The following is a 19,601-nucleotide window of genomic DNA, read 5'->3' on the forward strand; positions in this document are numbered from 1 at the left end:
CTGAAATTCTGAAGTGTAAAAAAAAAAAAAAAAAAAAAAAAAAAAAAAAAGAGTGCTTCAAGCAGTTTGAGCCAGCTCTTGTCGATCAGCTGTATGTTTTTTTCAAGCTCTACGGATGGCAGATCACTCAATTCGGGGAATTTTGTACTTTTATTTGCCTTTTCATCCAAGAATTGCAACGAAACCTCGCTGCCAAACCCTGACAAGTTTTTGCTAATTATAAACGATCTTAGCATCGTCCTTGTACTAAGGTAAGCATCACAAAATCGATTCCAGTGAAATTTTAAAAACTAAGACTAATTAAAACGAAATAGTAAAACATATTGATGAGTGAGTTATAGCTTCAAATAATTAAAGAAATTCAAGATTGACTAAGGGCGATTGTTTTACTCGAGACACTAGTTTTTCAACACGTTTTAATAATGTAGGGAACAAAACCAACTAATATTTAGACAATGCCTTGAAAGTAATAATAGTTCAAAATTATTTATTTGATTTTTTGGCATTCTATAAATAGTATAGTAGAAAATTCCCAAGAAAACCCATCGGCAGTAGCCAGGTTTTAGCATTTAAAAACTGGTACAACTGAAAGAAGACTTGTCAGAGTAATAATTTAAAGAAACACAAATGGAATAAAGTTTTGTGAAAATCAAAAGTTATAAGTAACTTAAGCAAAAAAACTAACAAAAACTAATAAAATGGACAATTTTGAAGCAGAAATGGTAAGAAAATATCTGGAAATTGAGATTCTATAAAAAAGTTCATTTAACAATTGTTGCTTTAGCATAAAATAAAAACTTCAAGAAGGGGTTTGTTCGTAGACTACTACATTAACATGTGGTGTTGAAGCGAGCTTGAAGCTCGCATCAATTGTTTATATACCTGAATCAAGTTGAAATGGGCTTAATTCGACTCTTCCGGTCTGGGATCGGAGTCAAGTCAAAATGTGTGAAAAAAAACTGTGTGGAGAAGTCGGTTTTACAGATAATGGTTTGCACATGGAGTACAATGCTGAACTATTCTGTTCTTCATTATTTAACACGAATCAAACTATCTCAGTTGCACTTAATAAGAAACATCGGAACACCTTTTGCATTTTAGAAGGTTCTGTCAAACTTAATCATTTTAAATCTTCTTGTTCGGTGGAAATACCAAATAGATGTAATTGATTTAAACTGAGATAAACCTTTAGTGGAAACAAAGCAAAACTTAATTATCTTTTTTATTGTTTTCTCTTGCAAAATAAGCACAGTTAGTCCATTTTCATTAACAAAACTAAATAATATCAACAGTAACACATTGATTTTTTTCCCCAATGCAAATCACATTAGTCCAAATGCACAACTTCTCAACGAACACAGCCATCGAGATACAAATGCAATCGTACCAACATTTGAGAACGCAATCACACAAGATCCATTCGACACTCGTATAAATGTCGAAAACCCATACGTAGTAAGATTCTACCCTAACTTTTAGCGGTGTTATTCATACTACAGATATAATTTTTGTTATTCGTGTAAAATCCTACTATTCTATTGATAGATTTCCAACAAAACACTATTAATTATTTAATAACTAACTTATATTAATAATGATGTTCAAATGGTAGACATGTGCATTCAAGAGGACACAAGCGTCCACAGGTTTTTCTCAAAACAACCTCTCTCTATCAACTCCTACTCTCACCTCCCCGTGGTGAACATCGGTTGCTTAGTACCTCAACTGAGATTGGGTTCCAACCCCAGTGGAAAGTTGTTGGGGCTAGCAAACAAGAGAGGGGGAGAGGTATTTCCACTAAGGCACCTCTCCTTATCCAGACGGCAGCGAAGGAATTCCCGAGATGGAATCAACGGTGGCGTCTACAGTTCCAGTAAGATTGAACTACTTAGTGAACACCTTATAGGGCTTCTTCGACTTATTCGGAGCCTAGGCCTTGGAGCTATACTTAGGATCTGGCCCTCCAGGTTGGGGGTTGTGCCGTCGGGGTGACTTCCTGGCCACGTAAAAGCTTTCAATGTTGCGAAGCACCAAAATGCCTCGGATACGGACGGATTTACTGTTGACAACCAACGCAAACGAATTAAGGACAACGAACTTCGGATATGCACGTGGAATGTTAGGTCCCTAAATAGACCACGTAGAGCCGAAGAATTAGCGGAGGCCCTAGACCGCTATAAAGCAGACATCACCGCCATCCAGGAAATACGATGGGATGGAACGGCCTAAAATAGGATGAAAAACTTCGATATTTTCTATGGTGACTGCTACCACGAAAACCAACAGCGCTTATTTGGATTCGGCTTCGTTTTTGGAGCCAGACTTAGGCAAGAAGTCTTGAGCTATAGGTGCGTCAATGAGCGCCTCATGACCATACGCATCAAGGCTAAATTCGGCAACATTAGCCTGATATGCGTGCACGCCCCCACAGAAAAGAAAGATGACAACACCAAATATATGTTCTTCGAGCTCTTCGACAAAACCTATGAGCAGTGTCCTATTAACGATATTAAAATAGTCCTGGGCGAAGCTAGGAAGGGAAGACATATTTTGAATAATCGGGAAGAAGAGCCTGCATGACAATACATCCTAAAACGGATTTAAGCAAATATAGATTTTGCTGCGGGGCGAAACGTCATGGTAGCCAGTACGCGTTTTCCACACCTCAACATCCACAAAGGAACTTGGATTTCTCAAGATCAATCTACCGTCAACCATATTGATCCTATTGCGATGGACGCCAGACACGCTTCCAGCATCATGGATGTACGAACTTTCCGAGGAGCTAACATCGACTCGGACCACTACCTCGTTGTAGCCAAGGTAGCACTTCGGATTTCCAGACCGCCAAATCCTTTTCCGACCGAGTTACAAGTAACCTCTCTCGAAGTTCTCTGCCGCCAACACAAGGTATCGAAAACCAGTGGCAACATTGCCAAGATGCAAACCAAGATGCCTCTGATGTGCTGGGTTTCAAACAGCTACCAACAAGAAACCCCTGGTTTGATGAGGAATGTATGTATGAATGCAGGCAAATGCAGCCAAACAACAGGCACACATAAAAGGACGAGAGCTGCTCATGAGCTTTATGAGCACGAGAGGAACGCCGACTTCTCAGAAGCAAAAAGAGAGGGCGGTCGAAGATGTTGAGAGGTTTTAAAGCAGGAATGAAGTTTTATGAGCAGGTGCAACAAAGTTCACAGGTACATAAACCTAGAACCGATGCTGCAAAGACGAAAGTGGAAACATCATAGTGGAACCGCAGTCACTGCTGAGGATATGGAAGGACCACTTCTGCAGACTGTATAACGACGACGAACGGAATTGCGCTGTCAGGAAGGATGATCCATTCAACATAGACGACGAAAGCCAACAATCCCGTTCTCCCGACTTAGACGAAGTAAAGTTTGCCATATCTAAGCTGAAGTCTTTTAAAGCCGCTGGAGCAGATGGCTTGAATGCCGAGCTCTTTAAAGCATGCACCAACTTTCCTGTAAGATATGATGGGAAGAAAGCATGCCCGATGAATGGAACCACAGTATTGTTTGCCCGATCCTGAAAAAAAGAGAAAAACTGCACGAAATATGGAGGAATCAGTCTACTTAACATCGCCTATAAAATCTTCTCTGCCGTAATATGTCAACGACCTGATAGGTCCTTATCAGTGTGGTTTTAGACCAGGAAAGTCCACAGTTGATCAAATATTCACATTGTGGCAGATCCTGGAAAAAAACCCAAGAACACCAAATCGACACCCACCATCTTTTCATCGATTTCAAGGCCGCATATGAGAGCATCTACAGGGACGAGCTGTTTAGAGCCATGTATAGTTTTGGCATCCCTGCCAAACTCGTCCGTTTGTGCAGGATGACCATGGAGAATTCACGATGCTTCATAGAGGTTGGAAACAACTTAACGTTTCGATGTTAAAAAAGGTTTAAGACAAGGTGATGCGCTGTCATGCGATTTTTTAACATCATGCTTGACAGAATAGTGCAGAGCTCATACGTCAACACTAGAGGCACTATCTTTCAAAAGTCTGTCCAATTACTAGCATATGCTGAGATCAAACGCAGAAGAACTCTTGCTAACCGTCTTGAGTGGTAAAGTCCTCTCTCGAGGGACCAAAGTGTCGCTATATAAGACCCTTATCATCCCCGTCCTGCTATACGGTGCAGAAGCATGGACTATGACAAAAGCGGATAAAAGCACCTTGGGTCGCTTCGTGAGAAAAGTCCTTCGTGTGATCTACTGTCCCGTATGCATCGAAGGGGACTGGAGGAGAAGATGGAACGACGAGCTGTACGGGCTGTACAGTAACGTAGACTTGGCCAGAAGGGTAAAAGTCCAACGACTAAGATGGCTGGGTTACGTAGAGCGCATGGAAACCAATGCTCCGGCCGGAAAGTCTTTGAATCCGCACCCACAGGACAGCGCAGTAGAGGAAGACCGCGGATCAGGTGGCGCGCACAAGTGGAAGGTGACCTCAACCAACTTGGAGCGCGAAACTAGAGACATCTAGTTAGGGACCGAGCTAGATGGACAAGTTTGTTGAACACTTTATTATATGAAATATTATTTTTTCGAAAACAACCGTTCTAACGATGAGGTTCGAAAGTTATTTCTTATATTCAGGAATTCGCGATATTTGAAAGTAAAAAAAAACTATGCAAAAGCAAATATCTATCCATCAAAAATATAATTTCTTACGAAATCGCTGGGTAATTATTGGCAAAAAGCCTAAATTGAAATATATCAATTCGTCTATCTAACATAATGTCTGAAGATGTAGATTTCCAAAAATATACAAACAAAATATCGATACATTTTTTCGTTTGAGACACATTTAAAAAAAACCATTCCATCACCACCATGACATGTGATTTTATTTAATAATTAACAAATGATATCTTTTATTATCTTTTTCGTATAATTAACACCAAACTTTCAGATACAGGTTTGCAAACATTTACAAAAAAAACTCAACCGCCTTGAAACAAACTAAGTTGATGCATTCAATGTCAAGTTCAATGTCTAAAAGTCAGATGTTGACAGAGTCCCTGGTCAAGTTAAGATCATATCTACAAGCAAGTAAACAATACTGAGCTGTCATTTATTGGACTTTCTTTTTCCCACCATAATATTATTTTAAATATAGTGAGCTTTTTTAGTTTTCCAAAATTAGAAATATTGAAACAATTTTAATTATGATTTCTTATTATTACTGACGTTAACGATATCCAAGTATTTGAAAAGTTATTGGTTGAATTAAAGTGTTTGCCAATTTAAATAATTCTCTTCTATGGGATTTGGATTGAATGAAGTGTTGTTTAATTTTTATTTAATTCAATTTAAATGAAACAATCATACGAAACAGATCAATGAATGTCAGAATATTATGCAATATCATCACTCAATTGACGTTCTTGACCATGAAACACCATTTATACTCGTATCAAAACATCTTGATTTTTTTTTTTTTATATAAATCACTATAAAACTTTCACGCAAAATTTTAAATATAAATTCCAAAACAAGGTTGAGTAAAATAAATGCAAATTACTTTCACTCGTTTTGGAATTTGCTCTCACATCGCATTCAAAAACCACACATCTCATATGCTGTTTACTATAACAAGATATTATTTAAATAAATCAAAACTAAACGAACACCACATGTAGTTTTCAAAATGCATTTGATTCAACCCTCAATTAAAGTAAATTTGTGTCATGATAAAAAGATAGTCACACATATGTTCATTTAGCAATAACAATTTAAGCAACAAAAACATCGTTCAAAACACCGCACCTTAAATAAATATGATTATAAACCGCAAAACATATTAAGTCTATAGCTATTTGATTATAAAATATAAATAGTTTTGTCCTGACAATTTTAAATGTGGCCACACAAACCCTGGCCTTCCACATCCACATCGCCGCTCGAAGTACATATCCACATAATATGTTAATAATAATAAACTAAAATCCTTTGACACTTTTTTTTGTCAGGGACAAATTGGAATAGTTATTGTTTTTTTTTAATGGTTTATACTTTGATTATGTTTTTATTAATTCTTTTTTGGATTATTAATTAATTTTTTACCTGGAATTTTGGGGTAAATTAGTTTTGCAGTTTGTTTTTATAACCGAATAACAAAAATATGGTTTGTGTAAACAAAAGCACCCGCTTCCTGCTTTAAAAGTGAGCAATAAATAGAGAAACGCACGTTTACGTAATTATCGTCGGCACAACGTTTTCAAATACTTATAACCCACTCTCCGATTAATAATAACTGAAACAAAAAACTCGCTGTTTTTAATGTTTAGGCGAAAGCAACTATTAATTTTCGAATAATTCCAGAAAAAGCGTAAGCTTTTTTATTTTTTTTGCACAGGCCGGTGACCTAGAGCTAGACGATCTATTATATTGAAAGCTTTATTTGCGACTTGTAGACAGTTTTTTTTACTTAATTTTATTGTGGTTGGAATCATTATAAATTGATTGGAAGTCAGCTGATAGGAGTCATATTGTTTACATTTCTAATTTCTGTACAATAATAATTTAAAGCCATTGGATTGAAAGCTTAAGTTAAGAAGAAGAAGAATGAAGGTTTATAAGACTACATGTGACATCTGAAATTTGTGATTCTTGTCTAATATTTTTAATTTCCCATAGGAAGTTATTGTAATGGGTCCGATTTGTCAAATTGAAAATTTTGACATTTCTCGACGTTTCAAGGTCCCTAGAGTCGAAACAAAAGATTTTTAGATGTCTGTGCGTGCGTGTGAATGTACGTTCGTACGTCCGTAAGTTCGCAACGTTAAAGACTTGAATTAAATTTTATATAATATATTGTAACGTGATATCAAAGAAATATATGTTTTGAAAAAAATCCATTTTACGGTTTTTTTTTATAAATCAAAAAAACTGAAAACAAAATTTGTAACCACCAAAATTTTACGACTAAAATATGATTTCATCTCTAAAACAATTTTATGCAACGAAGAATAATGTTTTTGACATCTGATAAAATTTTGAGAAAAATCGAATTGACAGTTTTTTTTATAAAAAATAAAAATCTAAAAAAAATATTACTTAAAGTTCGTAAAAATTTTTATTTTTTTTAAAAAATAAACCGTCAATTAGATTTTTCTCAAAATTTTATCGGATGTCAAAAACATTATTTTTCGTTGCACAAAATTGTTTTAGAGATGAAATCATATTACAGTCGTAAAATTTTAGAGGTGACAAATTTTTTTTCAGTTTTATTGATTTATAAAAAAACCGTTATACTGATTTTTTTCAAAAAGTATGCTAGTTTGGTATCACGTTACAATATATTATATAAAATTTAATTCAAGTCTCTAGCGTTCGTAAGATATTTAGGGTTAACCAAAATTTTCACCTTTTTTTCAAACTGCTATGGCAAAAAAACCACCCACGCAATTTTCTTGAGAGCCCTTTCTGCATCTTTCTGCCTTATTATCTGTATAACAAAATTTATTTGAAATCGATATCTCTTCTGGTTCTTGAGCTATGGACGACGAAAAAAACGTTGCGAACTTACGGACGTACATTCACACGCACGCACAGACATTTTTCTAATAATCTTTTTTTTCGACTCTAGGGACCTTGAAACGTCGAGAAATGTCAAAATTTTCAATTTGACAATTCGGACCCATTACAATAACTTCCTATGGGAAGTTAAAAACCTAAAAAAAAATGTATAAAATTTGCTAAAAATTGATTTTCGACTCAAATATCTTTTCAAAAATTTGAAATATTGGCTTCAAACTTAATTTATTTGACAGAAAATATTGTTTTCGATATTCGGTAATTTTTATATAAAAATCTAACAATCCGTTTTTTTTCATAAAAAATAAAAGCTACTCGTGAAATGAGCAGTTCTCAGGCACTTATATCAGCTGTGATTCCTATCATTCAACTGCTTAAGAAAAAACTTGATGAATAGTTATCAAAACCGTCGGACACTGATGCCATAGCCATTCTTAAATCAGTCTAAAAAAATCCGCATCCGCATCTGCTTCCGCGGATGTCAAAATTTGTACATCCGCAACAACCCTGGTATATATACTATGCTTTTTTTTATAAATCAAAAAACTGGTAGACAAATATTTGTCACCTCGAAAAACTTACGAACAAAAAATGTTTTCTCCAAAACAATTTTGTTTAACGAAGAATAACGTTTTCAACATCTGGTTAAATTTTGAGAAAAATCTAATTGAAAGTTTTTTTTACAAAAAAATAAAAAACCTAAAAAATGTTAATAAAAGTTAGTAAAAATTGATTTTCAACTCAAATATCTTTTCAAGACTTAGGTTTAAACTAATTCCATCTTTAAAAAATTGAATTTTTCGACAGTTTTCTTACAAAAAATTAAAAATCTAACGAAAAAATTAACAAAAGTTGGTAAAAATTGATTTTCGACTTGAATATCTTTTCCAACAACTTGAGAAATTGGCTTCAAACAAATTGTATCTTATAAGGAATATTGTTTTTAATATTCGATAAAATTTTGAAAAAAATCAAATTCACAGTTTTCCTACAAAAAATAAAAACCTTAAAAAAAAAACAATACTAAGACTTGGTAAAAATTTGCTTTCGATTCAAATATCTTAAAAATGTTGGCTTAAAACTTATTTTATCTCACAGAAAATATTGTTTTCGACATTCAGTAATTTTTTTTATAAAAATCTAAGTCAGTTGTTTCGAAATCAAACTAAAATATTATTGGTAATTTTTAAATTTTTAAGAATAATTCAACTGAAAAGTTTTTTTAACAAAACACGAAAACCTACAAACTTTTAAGCAAGACAAAAACTGTCTATTCGATTTTTTTCAAAATTTTATCGAATGTTGAAAACAATATTTCTTGTAAGATAAAATTAGTTTGAAGCCAATATTTCAAATTTTTGAAAAGATATTTGAGTCGAAAATCAATTTTTACCAACTTTGGTTAAAATATTTTTAGGTTTTTAATTTTTTGTACAAAAACTGTCAATTCGATTTTTTTCAAAATTTTATTGAATGTTGAAAACAATATTTCTTGAAAGATAAAAGTAGTTTAAAGCCAATGTCTACAATTTTTGAAAAGATATTTGTGTCGAAAATCATTTTTTACCAACTTTTGTAATTTTTTTTTCGGTTTTTAATTTTTTTTGTACAAAAACTGTCGATTTGATTTTTTTCAAAATTTTGCTAATTGTTCACAACAATATTTTTTGAAAGATAAAAGTAAATTAAAGCCAATATTTCAAAGTTTTGAAAAGATATTTGAGCCGAAAATCAATTTTTACCAATGTCAAAATTTTCAATTTGACAAATCAGACCCATTACAATAACTTCCTATGGGAAGTTAATAAGCGTGAAACTTTTAGAACTTCTAAAGATTATTTGTTTGTAGTTTCGAAACAAGCTAATGACAAAAATAAAAAAAATATTCTTTTTTAAAAGAGATAAGTCACCACGAAAAGACGGCGGGAGTTGCCACAAAATTTGAGGATACAACACCCACAATTTGGAAGAAATTAATAAAAAAAAAATAAATTTTTTTTCGAAATTGCTCATACATATAGCGGCCAATTCCTTGACAAAGTTATTAGAACAATTTTAAACTCAACCTAATAATTGTCGGTTTATTTTTGAAACTATATTTTTAAAATATTTAAAACTCGATAATTTATGTATATTATTAATTAAGTTAGTTTATATTTCAAAGGCTTCTGAGAATTTTCTCAGAGGAATTGACAGAACAGAGTGAAATATAAACGCAAATTATTATTTATTCTCACCATTTGCATTTCTTTTCATCCTTTTTGAATTTTGCAATAGAGAAGTCATGAGAAATCAATTTATACGCTAAGCAAAATTATTTGGTTGCCGAACATTTTGTATAAACAGTCCATGGTGTCTGTGGCTGGGCGGTATGACACATTACAACGTCTTGTTGGAACCAGGTCCGTCTTTTTCTTGTTTCCTCGGCCGAAACACACTCGTTTATCAGCTGTCGTCGAAGCGAAACACTCGGTAATCTTGGAAGATTTTGAATTCTCCTCCAGAAGTGTGGTCATGCAACAATACTCTAAGATTGAACTGCAAATTCAGGGACTCTTTAGCAGTAAATTCAAACATGATCAAAGTACTAACTTTTTCGCTAAAAGAACTATTAATAAATTACCAGTTCTTAATTATTGTATAGTATTTTTATCGTAAATGTGTAATTTTTTTTGTATACGATAAATCTATTAACAACGCATTGACTGAAATCAATTTATCTTAAATGCAGAGGCATGAGTTTAGCTTCCGTTTTATTGAACTTGTACTGTGTGTCCCTTATCCGTATTTATTGATCAGGAATAAAATAATAAATAATGACCAGAGCTTAATTTAAATCAATACCAATTCATTCTTCGTGTTTCATTTTTGTGTGTTAAAATGATAAAATCAGCTCAGTACTTATAAACTATCAATCAATGGTGTTACAATTAATTTCCCAAATAAAATTAAATTGCTCTACCTTAATATTTTCCGACCATTTCCATCCATTAGTGGGAGGAAAAAGTACCTTTGTTGTATGTACAAATCAATCCTCACCAATTCTGTCAATGGTTAAACACAACAAGATGTTAATGTCCTCAGAATGTCAAGCCTCATCAATTCCATTGCAAAATATGTCTGAACATAAAATATTTCATCATCAAATATGCTAATTGCAATCCTTTAATATTTATTATATTGAAATTTGTGCACCTGCACATATTTGACTAAATAAATAGTGATATGGTTTAAATACGAATTTTATTAATGTTAAATCAGGTAATTACTTACAATATGCGTAATCATAAGGAAATAACTGTTGTATACCTATATTGGTATGTTTAATCGAGTTATTTATGTAAAACCATTTAATTTGATCCAAGTCAACTGACCAAAAAGTTATTTGCGGTTTAAAAGTCGAAAGAATGTTAACTTTTTTTTTTGTTTGTGTCGAACTACCTTACCCACATAAATGATGCACCAGATGTGCGGAATGTATGCAATTGAGGTTTTACCCCAAATATATATGTAAAATAATGTTTGTAGTGAACTCTATTTTAATCCTTTTATATTTTTCTCCAGAAAATTGATTTTTATTTAAAATACATTATAACACATTTTTAAGTACAGTATAATATTTTAATTCATGTGAAATTGAAAATTAAAATTAAAAAAGTTAAATAACAATATCGAGAAAATTGACTACCACTATAATACAAACCTACATAGTGCGTAGTCTTGAAAAGGTAAACATACAGAAATAAATTTATTTATTTATTTGTATGCAAATAAGTTTCTTTATTTTATCTTGTTGATTTTTTTATTAATTAGACCAAATGTCGAAAATCAAATTCTAGACAGAGAGATAGAGATCTCTGAAGTCGAAGCAGTTGTAGCCAAAATTAAAGACAACAAAGCTCCCGGGATTGACCGGATCCCAAATGAATTCTGGAAATACGCAGCATTGGAGTTTCTTACACTTCTCACAAAAGTGTACAATGATAATTTCACTGCAGCAAAACACCGGATGCTTTTAGAAAATCAATACTTTTGCCCAGATTCAAAAAAGGAGATAAGACGGACCCATCCATCTATCGAGGTATTGCTTTTCTCAACGCATCGCTCAAAATCTTCATGGAAATTTTAAAAAGCCAACTCACATCAGCATGGATTGAAAGTAACCATATTCTGAGTGAATTCCAAATTGGATTTAGAAAGGGATACTGAACAGTGGATCACATATTTAGCCTGGCCAACATTGCAGAGGTTTATATCCGTAAACAAAAAAAACTATACGCATGTTTCATCGACTTCCGTGCCGCATTCGATTCCATAGACAGAAAGGCTCTGATGTTCAAATTGTTTAGAGATGGGATGTCTCTAAAATTTGGAAAAATTATTGAGGACATCTATAAAAAAAACAACGTATGCAGTATGGGATGGGCAAAATCTATCTGATTGGTTTCTTGCCTTAATAGGATTGAAACAAGGTTTCCGGATTAAATTTCTGATGTACGATCTTGTCATGTTAGCCGAATATCCTGAATCTCTTCAGTTAATGACAAATCAAAAACAATGGTGTTTCGGAGAGGATCAGGGCGATTGGCTGCAAACGATAAATGGTATTATGGAGCGGAACAAGTTAAAACTGTGAGGGAATACCAATTACACTGTGACTTAAACCTATAAAAACACCTAGTAAAAAAACTTTCTTCATCCAAAAATGCGATTGGGACGGTGTGGAAAAATATGTATGGTAACAAGGACCTAGCATTTAGTGCAAAATACAAAGTTTTTCTCGCAACGTCTGAATCAATAATGCTGTATGCTGCGGAATCATGGGGCTGGAATCAGTCTGAAACCACTGAAAAACTCATGAGGTTCTTTCTAAAGAGGCAGTTCCGACTACCCGACACAGCACCTAACTACATGCTTCTTATTAAAACCGGTCTATCACCCTTACATCTCTCATCACTTAAACTGCACTTCAACTACATTACCAAGTTAATGTATAGCCATGTGGATAAAGTTGCAAGAAAGACTGCTGTTTCGACAATAAAGTCGCAAAGCTCATGGTTTCAGGAATGGAAAAACTTAGCGGACTCTTGTGAACTCTCTTTCAACCTAACTTTAGATAATTTACAGGAATGGAAGGCATTTATTAACACTCTGCTCGAAAAGCTCCACTTCAAATCTAGAGAAAAAGTATAGAGGAAGCTACTAGTTCACTACAAAGGGAATTCTTCACCCTACTTCAGCACATTGAAATAATATCATTGATTTTCAGGGCTAGAGGTGAACTTTTGCCTCTCTATTTCATTCCTCATCGCAATGACCTAGCTGTTGTTGTGGTGTAGGAGTTTGTGGTGGTCTGATGTATTGACTAGAGCGATCGTTGACTGGATATGCTCTGCATATTGCGTTCCATTAGTTTAATCTTGATTATTTGAATAATTATCTTTATGACCTTTGATCTGGTCAATATGGCGTTTAAACTGTTTGCCAAGGTACTTGATTTCATAATGAAGGTCTCCCAAACGGTTCCTGATAACTCCTGGAACCCATTTTTCCATAAGAGGGCTATTTAATAGGGAAAAGACTAATTGCCCTGGTTGAAGAATGCGGAGTGTAAGACTGTATTGCGAGTTTTGTTTTTCAGTTACTTTCGTAAATATATCATCAGGTCTGAGAAGATCTAGACTAGTCGGCCGGATTGAACGACCCAAAAATAACTGCGATGGTTATTGGCCTGTGGTGGTATGATGTGCTTTTCTATATTGCCGAAGGAATTTATTAAGGTTTAACTGAAGTAAGGTCTTAGTAGTTTCCATGGTTCGTAGTGCATTTTTTACTGTTTGTACGCTCCGCTCTGCTTGTCCATTCGTTGATGGATAGTACGGTGCTGTAAGCTTATGATATTTTACGCCAACTGTCCGTAGAAACGTTTTAAATTCAGCTGACGTACAATTTGTGCCATTATCAGACACCACCATTACTGGGACACCAAAGGCAGCGAATAATTCATCGATAATAGATATAGTAGTACCAGCTGTCATAGAGTTAGTTGTTTTAACTTCAAGCCTCTTGCTATACGCATCAGATACTATGAGTAACATCATTCCAGCGAATGGTCCCGCATAGTCTATATGGACTCGTTCCCACGGTCCTTTTGGATACTCCCAATGGTTTTCTCAAAACTTGGAGGGTAAGTGTGCATTTTTAGTAGAGTTGCTACAATTCCTTGCCATACGTTGGATATCTGCGTCAATTCCCGGCCAAAAAACAAATGATCATGCCAAACCTTTTATCTTCACCATTCCCAAATGGGCTAATTGAAGATCTGCAAGATCTTTTAAACTATAAGTTGGTGGAATTACCACTCTGTGTTCAAAGACAAGGCAATTTGCAGCTAACCTATAGCTGAACTCAGGCGATTTAAAACCCGATCGGACTAGACATTGACCTGATTCGTGTATGGAACAAATTTTGCCCAAATGTATAGATCTTTCCTAGTTTCTTGAGCAATTCGTTTTGCATTAAGTGGCAGTTGATGAATTTGATGAACTAAAAAATTATCGAATAGATCATATTCTGTTTCAGAATCAAAAACTTGTTGCGATTAGGAAATTTTATTGACATATTATTCTAAAGAAGCTCGTGAGAAGTAATCAGAATTCACGTTTTGTTTGGTTGTTTTGAATTTGACATCATAATTGAAGTTGGTCAGGAACTCAGCATAATTTGCCATTTTGCTGATACAGAGAACAGGTAAAGAATTTTTCTGGGTACATAATTTGATACAATGGCTTGAGGTCGGTGATGAGGTTCCAATGGCGAGCGTATAAGTACATGAAAAACTTTTGCACAGCCCAGACAATATCGCCTCCTTATCGATCTGAGGGTATCGCTGTTCTGTTGCGCTCAAGGTGAAGCTCGCATATGCTATTGGCCTTTCCTGTCCATTACTTAAGAGATGTGAAAGGACGGCTCCAAGTCCAGTTTTACTCGCATCGGTTGCTAATAGAAGCGGAAGTGACGGGTCATAAGGCATAAGGACTTGTGGCGATATTAAAATACTTTTGATGTTCATATATGCTTCGTGTGCTTCTGGTGTCCACTTACACGATTCAGACCGCAGCATGTTTCTCAATGGGCGATCTCTAGTCAAAAGATCTGGGATAAAAAAACTATAATAACTTTCCTTACCCAAAAATAGTTGCAGTTCTTCGAAGGTGGAAGGTTTTAGAGCTTTTTTAACTGCTTCTGTGTGTTTGTCTGACTTTTGGATTCCATTAACATCTTTTTTATGTCCCAGAAATTCTACGCATGATTTCGCAAACACACATTTCTTTCGATTAAAATGAAGTCTATGTTCACTTACTCTCTCCAAGACCAGATTGACAACTTCCAACATTTCATCAAAATTTTTGGCATGAATAAGGATGTCGTCGAAGAAGATTCTTACATTTCGAATGCCTTGAACACCATTTCGATTCGCCGCTGCCAAATTGCCGGAATGTTTGCAGCTCCGTATACAGCACGAGTTGAACTCCTCGTCAATGGGTAAATGTGATTAGGCTACTGTGACGTCCAAGTGGCAGAATACTCTTGCATCTTTCATTTGATTAAATATATCCTCAAGATTTGGAATTGGATTTTCATCAATGATTATTCGTGGATTAAGTGTTGGCTTGTAATTCCCAGTAATACGAACACGTCCATTTTTCCTAGATATTATATGTGTTGTTGATGCCCATTAGAGTATTCCACCTTTTTATAGAATCCTGAGGAAATTTTCAAGTCGATATCTTTGGCATAGGCACATAGAGATTTAATCTACGAACGGCACATAGAGATTTAATCTACGAACCGCTACAGTAACTGGAATACGTCCGATGCAATTAAGTCGGTAGCGGGTGTAACTTGCGAACTGCCTGTCTGACTTTATCAACGAAAACTATGGTTTAATAGTTGGAAGAATCTGTGAACTAATGATGGCAGATGGTGAACCAGTATATAGTTCCATCACGAAGTCACGTCCATCAATTTTCACTTCGATTTTTAGGGTGTCTGATGTGGAAGTAGGCTTTATGGAGTCAACCAGGTTAATAATTCCGAGACATTGTACTATTTCATCTGGATCACTCGGCTGTTCCTCGTTGTCCTCGATAATTTGTGCGGTTTTCACATTCTTGTAATATGACCCTTTTTGCCACAAGCATGGCACTCTGCTTCTTGAAATTTGCATTGATTCCTAAAGTGTCTACCTCCACATCCACTACAAGTTTGATTTGGGTCTTGACGTTCTTTAAATGATTGTAATGCTTTTTTTTAGCCGCGCTTGAACCGTGGGGGCATATCCCAGTTTGTGTGTGGCTTCGCCTGCCAGCGACCTGCTTCAATTGATTTTGCGGCTTCATATGCAATAGCAAATGTGTCGGGCTGTTTCACATCTCACGACAAGAAAGTCCATGCAGAAATTGTTCTATCAACATCCTGTCCAAAAAATTAGCATAATCACAATTCACAGCGCCTTGCCTCGAAAGAAGCGTAAAGTTGGCAACTGATTCATTAGCTTGCTGAACAATATGTCTGAATTTGATGCTCTCAGCATATTTGTGTCAAAATGATTTACAAACGTTGTTTTTATTTGTTCATTTGAAAGGACTTCTGGATTTGTTGGACTTGAAAGCGTTTTAAGGGCATTGTTCAGCTCTGTTCCCATGGGAACACGTGCATTATGCGGGTAATCGGTTGCTGGGATCTTGCTAAGTTAGAGTGCCCATTTGAATCGCCTTAAATAATCTCCGACTGATTCAGATGATATATACTCACCAATAGAAAATGTTGGTAATTGTGGAGAAGGTTGATGTGAGGTTGTGCCGTTTCTGGTGGCATAGATATCGCCGCCTGAGTGGCATCCACAAATGCTTTATTGATTGCTTCCGAGAAGACTGATGCAAGCGATTGCAGGGTTTCTTCTGACAATGACATATTTGTTTATCTCAATTCCACTTATGACACCACTGTTGTGTATGCAAATAAGTTTCTTTATTTAATCTTGTTGAATTCTTTATTAATTATAAAATAATGCTTTCACATAAAACGTTTTTTATAAAAAAAAGAGTCGTTTAAATATCTGTCAATTAAGGATAATATTATTTAATATTCGCAACTTTCAGCAAATTTATAAGGTGATTGTATTGGTGAAATAAAAAATGGTGCACTTGGACGTATACGCACTTTTTTATTTTATGATAGTTGTTTTTAATAATATTTTGTTTGGACCTAATAGAGTAGAACATCAGCTAGAGATAAATTATTGATAGGAAATTCAGAAACAGTTAAAAAATTGTGAACACTAAGTTTAAAAAACATCTAAAGACAGAAATACAGATCATTTAAAGAGTTTCGCAATAAAAAAAAATTATTTTGAGTCATTTTAACATTTAAAAAAAACCACCGACAAGCTACAAAAACGCAGTAAAGTTCTTAAAATTCACTACAAAAATTTAATATGACCAAGAAAAGTTTTAAGACCGTGTTATTTTTTGGAGAGATGATTACAACTATTTGTAAATTAACACCTTTAGAAAAGTTTTTATGCCACATGGATGATAATGTATGTACATACCACTGATGCATAATGTAGTTATGATCTTAAAGATGAAAGTCGTGAAGTTATCTGACATACATGTATTTTCAGAAATTAAATTCTCTTAAATCTAAGTCCATTTGTGTAGTTTTTTAATAAGCTGATTTTTAAAATACAATCTTTGTTCTAGAAAAATTAGGAAGAGTATAAAAATTTTGATTAATATCGAACATTAAAACAACTTACGATATTTTACCAAATACATTTCTGAATCTGATAAATAAAATAATGTGATACATCAGACGAACCATCCTCATCATCATTAAAGTTGTTGTACCTTTTGCAAAAATCTACGAATTAAACTCAAGCTATTTTAAAAAAGTCATAACTTTCTTGTTTTAAAAGATTTATAAACGTAGTTAAAAAAACTATTTTTGTGGACAGAATATGTTAAAAATATAAATAGCTAAATTCACTTAAATCGACTTAAAAGTCTTTATCTTTTTGAGCACAGGCCATCCATCCACAAACATGCGAATTGGTCGTACAAAATTTCATGAAAAGTATATCGTGCACACCTTCTTTCAATAGATACAAAAAATTAAACTTTTTTTTAACCAATTTAAAACTATCTATGTTAATAGCTATTACTAGTAGCCAAAACTTGTTTTAAAGTAAATACAAAAATGAAAATGCTAATCAACTTTAGCTAGAAAATTCTTTGTATATTTATTTCAAAGGCGCATGTATGTCATTAAGTGTAGGATATGACATCATTCAAATGCTTGCCTCGCCTTCTTACCGTGCTACAGATCCTTACATACTTACTTAAGGTGGCTCTACAGTCCTGTGTGAACTAGGGCCTCACCCAATAAACTTTTCCGTCTAACTCGGTCATTAGTGAGGTCACCTTCCACTTGTGCGCGCCACCTAATCCGCGGTCTTCCTCTACTGCGCTGTCCTGTGGGTGCGGATTCGAAGACTTTCCGGGCCGGAGCATTGGTTTCCATGCGCTCTACGTGACCCAGCCATCTTAGTCGTTAGACTTTTACTCTTCTGGCTAAGTCTACGTCGCTGTACAGCCCGTACAGCTCCACTCCCCTTCGATGCATACGGGACCGTAGATTGTACGAAGAACTTTTCTCTCGAACCGACCCAAGGTGCTTTCATTCGTTTTTGTCATAGTCCATGCTTCTGCACCGTATAGTACGACGGGGATGATAAGGGTCTTATATACCAACACTTTGGTCCTTCGAGAGATTACTTTACCACTGAATTTTTTTCTAAGTCCAAAGAAACAGCGGTTAGCAAGAGTTATTCTGCGTTCGATCTCAGCGCTGGTGTTGTTTTCTGCGTTTACAGCGGAGCATAGGTAGACGAAGTTCTTGACTACCTCAAAGTTGCGTGTTTCGATGGTGTCCTTGTCCTCTCTTGACACCAGCATGTACTTTGTTTTGCCCTCATTAACCGTTAAACCCATTTTTTGCGCCGCTGCCTCAATACTCACAAAAGCCCCATTGACATCACACTGAGCTGTTCCAAATATGTCAATGTCATCAGCATATGCTAGCCTCTAGAGTTGACGTGTGAGCTCTGCACTATTCTTTCAAGTACGATGTTAAAAAAATCGCATGACAGCGGATCACCTTGTCTAAAACCTATTTTGGCATCGAAAGGTTCTGTTAAGTTGTTTCCAACCTTTATGGAGCAGCGTGAATTCTCCATGGTCATCCTGCACAAACGGACGAGTTTGGCAGGGATGGCAAAACTTGACATGGCTCTATACAGCTCGTCCCTGTAAATGCTGTCATATGAAATCGATGAAAAGATGGTGGGTGTCGATTTGGTGTTCTTGGTTTTTTTTCTAGGATTTGCCGCAATGTGAATATTTGATCCACTGTGGACTTTCCTGGTGACGATGGGCTTTAGACGTTCACATATTACGGCAGAGAAGATTTTATAAGCGATGTTAAGTAGACTGATTCCTCTATAGTTGGTGCAGTTTAGAGGGTCTCCTTTTATCACTATCGCGCAAACTGTAACATATGGTCGGGCATGCTTTCTTCCGACCATATCTTACAGGAAAGTTGGTACATGCTCCAAATTTCAATTATTCTTTCGCATAGATCGGCATCGGTCGAATCTGGTTTGTTTGCATAGACCTGCGACTTATAAAAAAAGCCACAGAAAAAAGTCTATCGGGGTCAAATCGCATGACCTTGGTGGCCAATTCATATCACCCCTGCGAGATATAACTTTACCTATGCAAAATGTCAATCGTGGCGTTTGTTGTATGGCACGTAACACCGTCCTGATGGATCCATATGTCGTCTCCATATTGTACAATGTGGGCCATAAGAAATTAGTTATCATCGTTGTGTAGCGCTCGCTGTTGACGATAACCGCCTCACTAACGTCGTTTTCAGAACAGTACGGACCAATTTCA

At 35.1% G+C, this 19,601-nt stretch overlaps 2 protein-coding genes across 2 annotated transcripts in view; one reads left to right on the plus strand and one right to left on the minus strand.

Annotated features, from left to right (window-relative positions):
• LOC129943421 (mitochondrial dicarboxylate carrier) overlaps window positions 1–6,333 on the minus strand; it is a 37,979-nt gene extending 31,646 nt beyond the window's left edge. The window contains exon 1 of the mRNA XM_056052855.1: window positions 6,106–6,333. The gene's annotated coding sequence lies outside the window, so the exon portion shown is untranslated. The remainder of the gene's footprint in view (window positions 1–6,105) is intronic.
• The window catches only part of LOC129943422 (uncharacterized), a 54,612-nt gene that overhangs the window by 14,352 nt on the left and 20,659 nt on the right, over window positions 1–19,601 (plus strand). The window lies entirely within an intron of this gene.

This window comes from Eupeodes corollae, chromosome 1 (genome assembly GCF_945859685.1).
Source record: "Eupeodes corollae chromosome 1, idEupCoro1.1, whole genome shotgun sequence".
Classification (NCBI taxonomy): domain Eukaryota; kingdom Metazoa; phylum Arthropoda; class Insecta; order Diptera; family Syrphidae; genus Eupeodes; species Eupeodes corollae.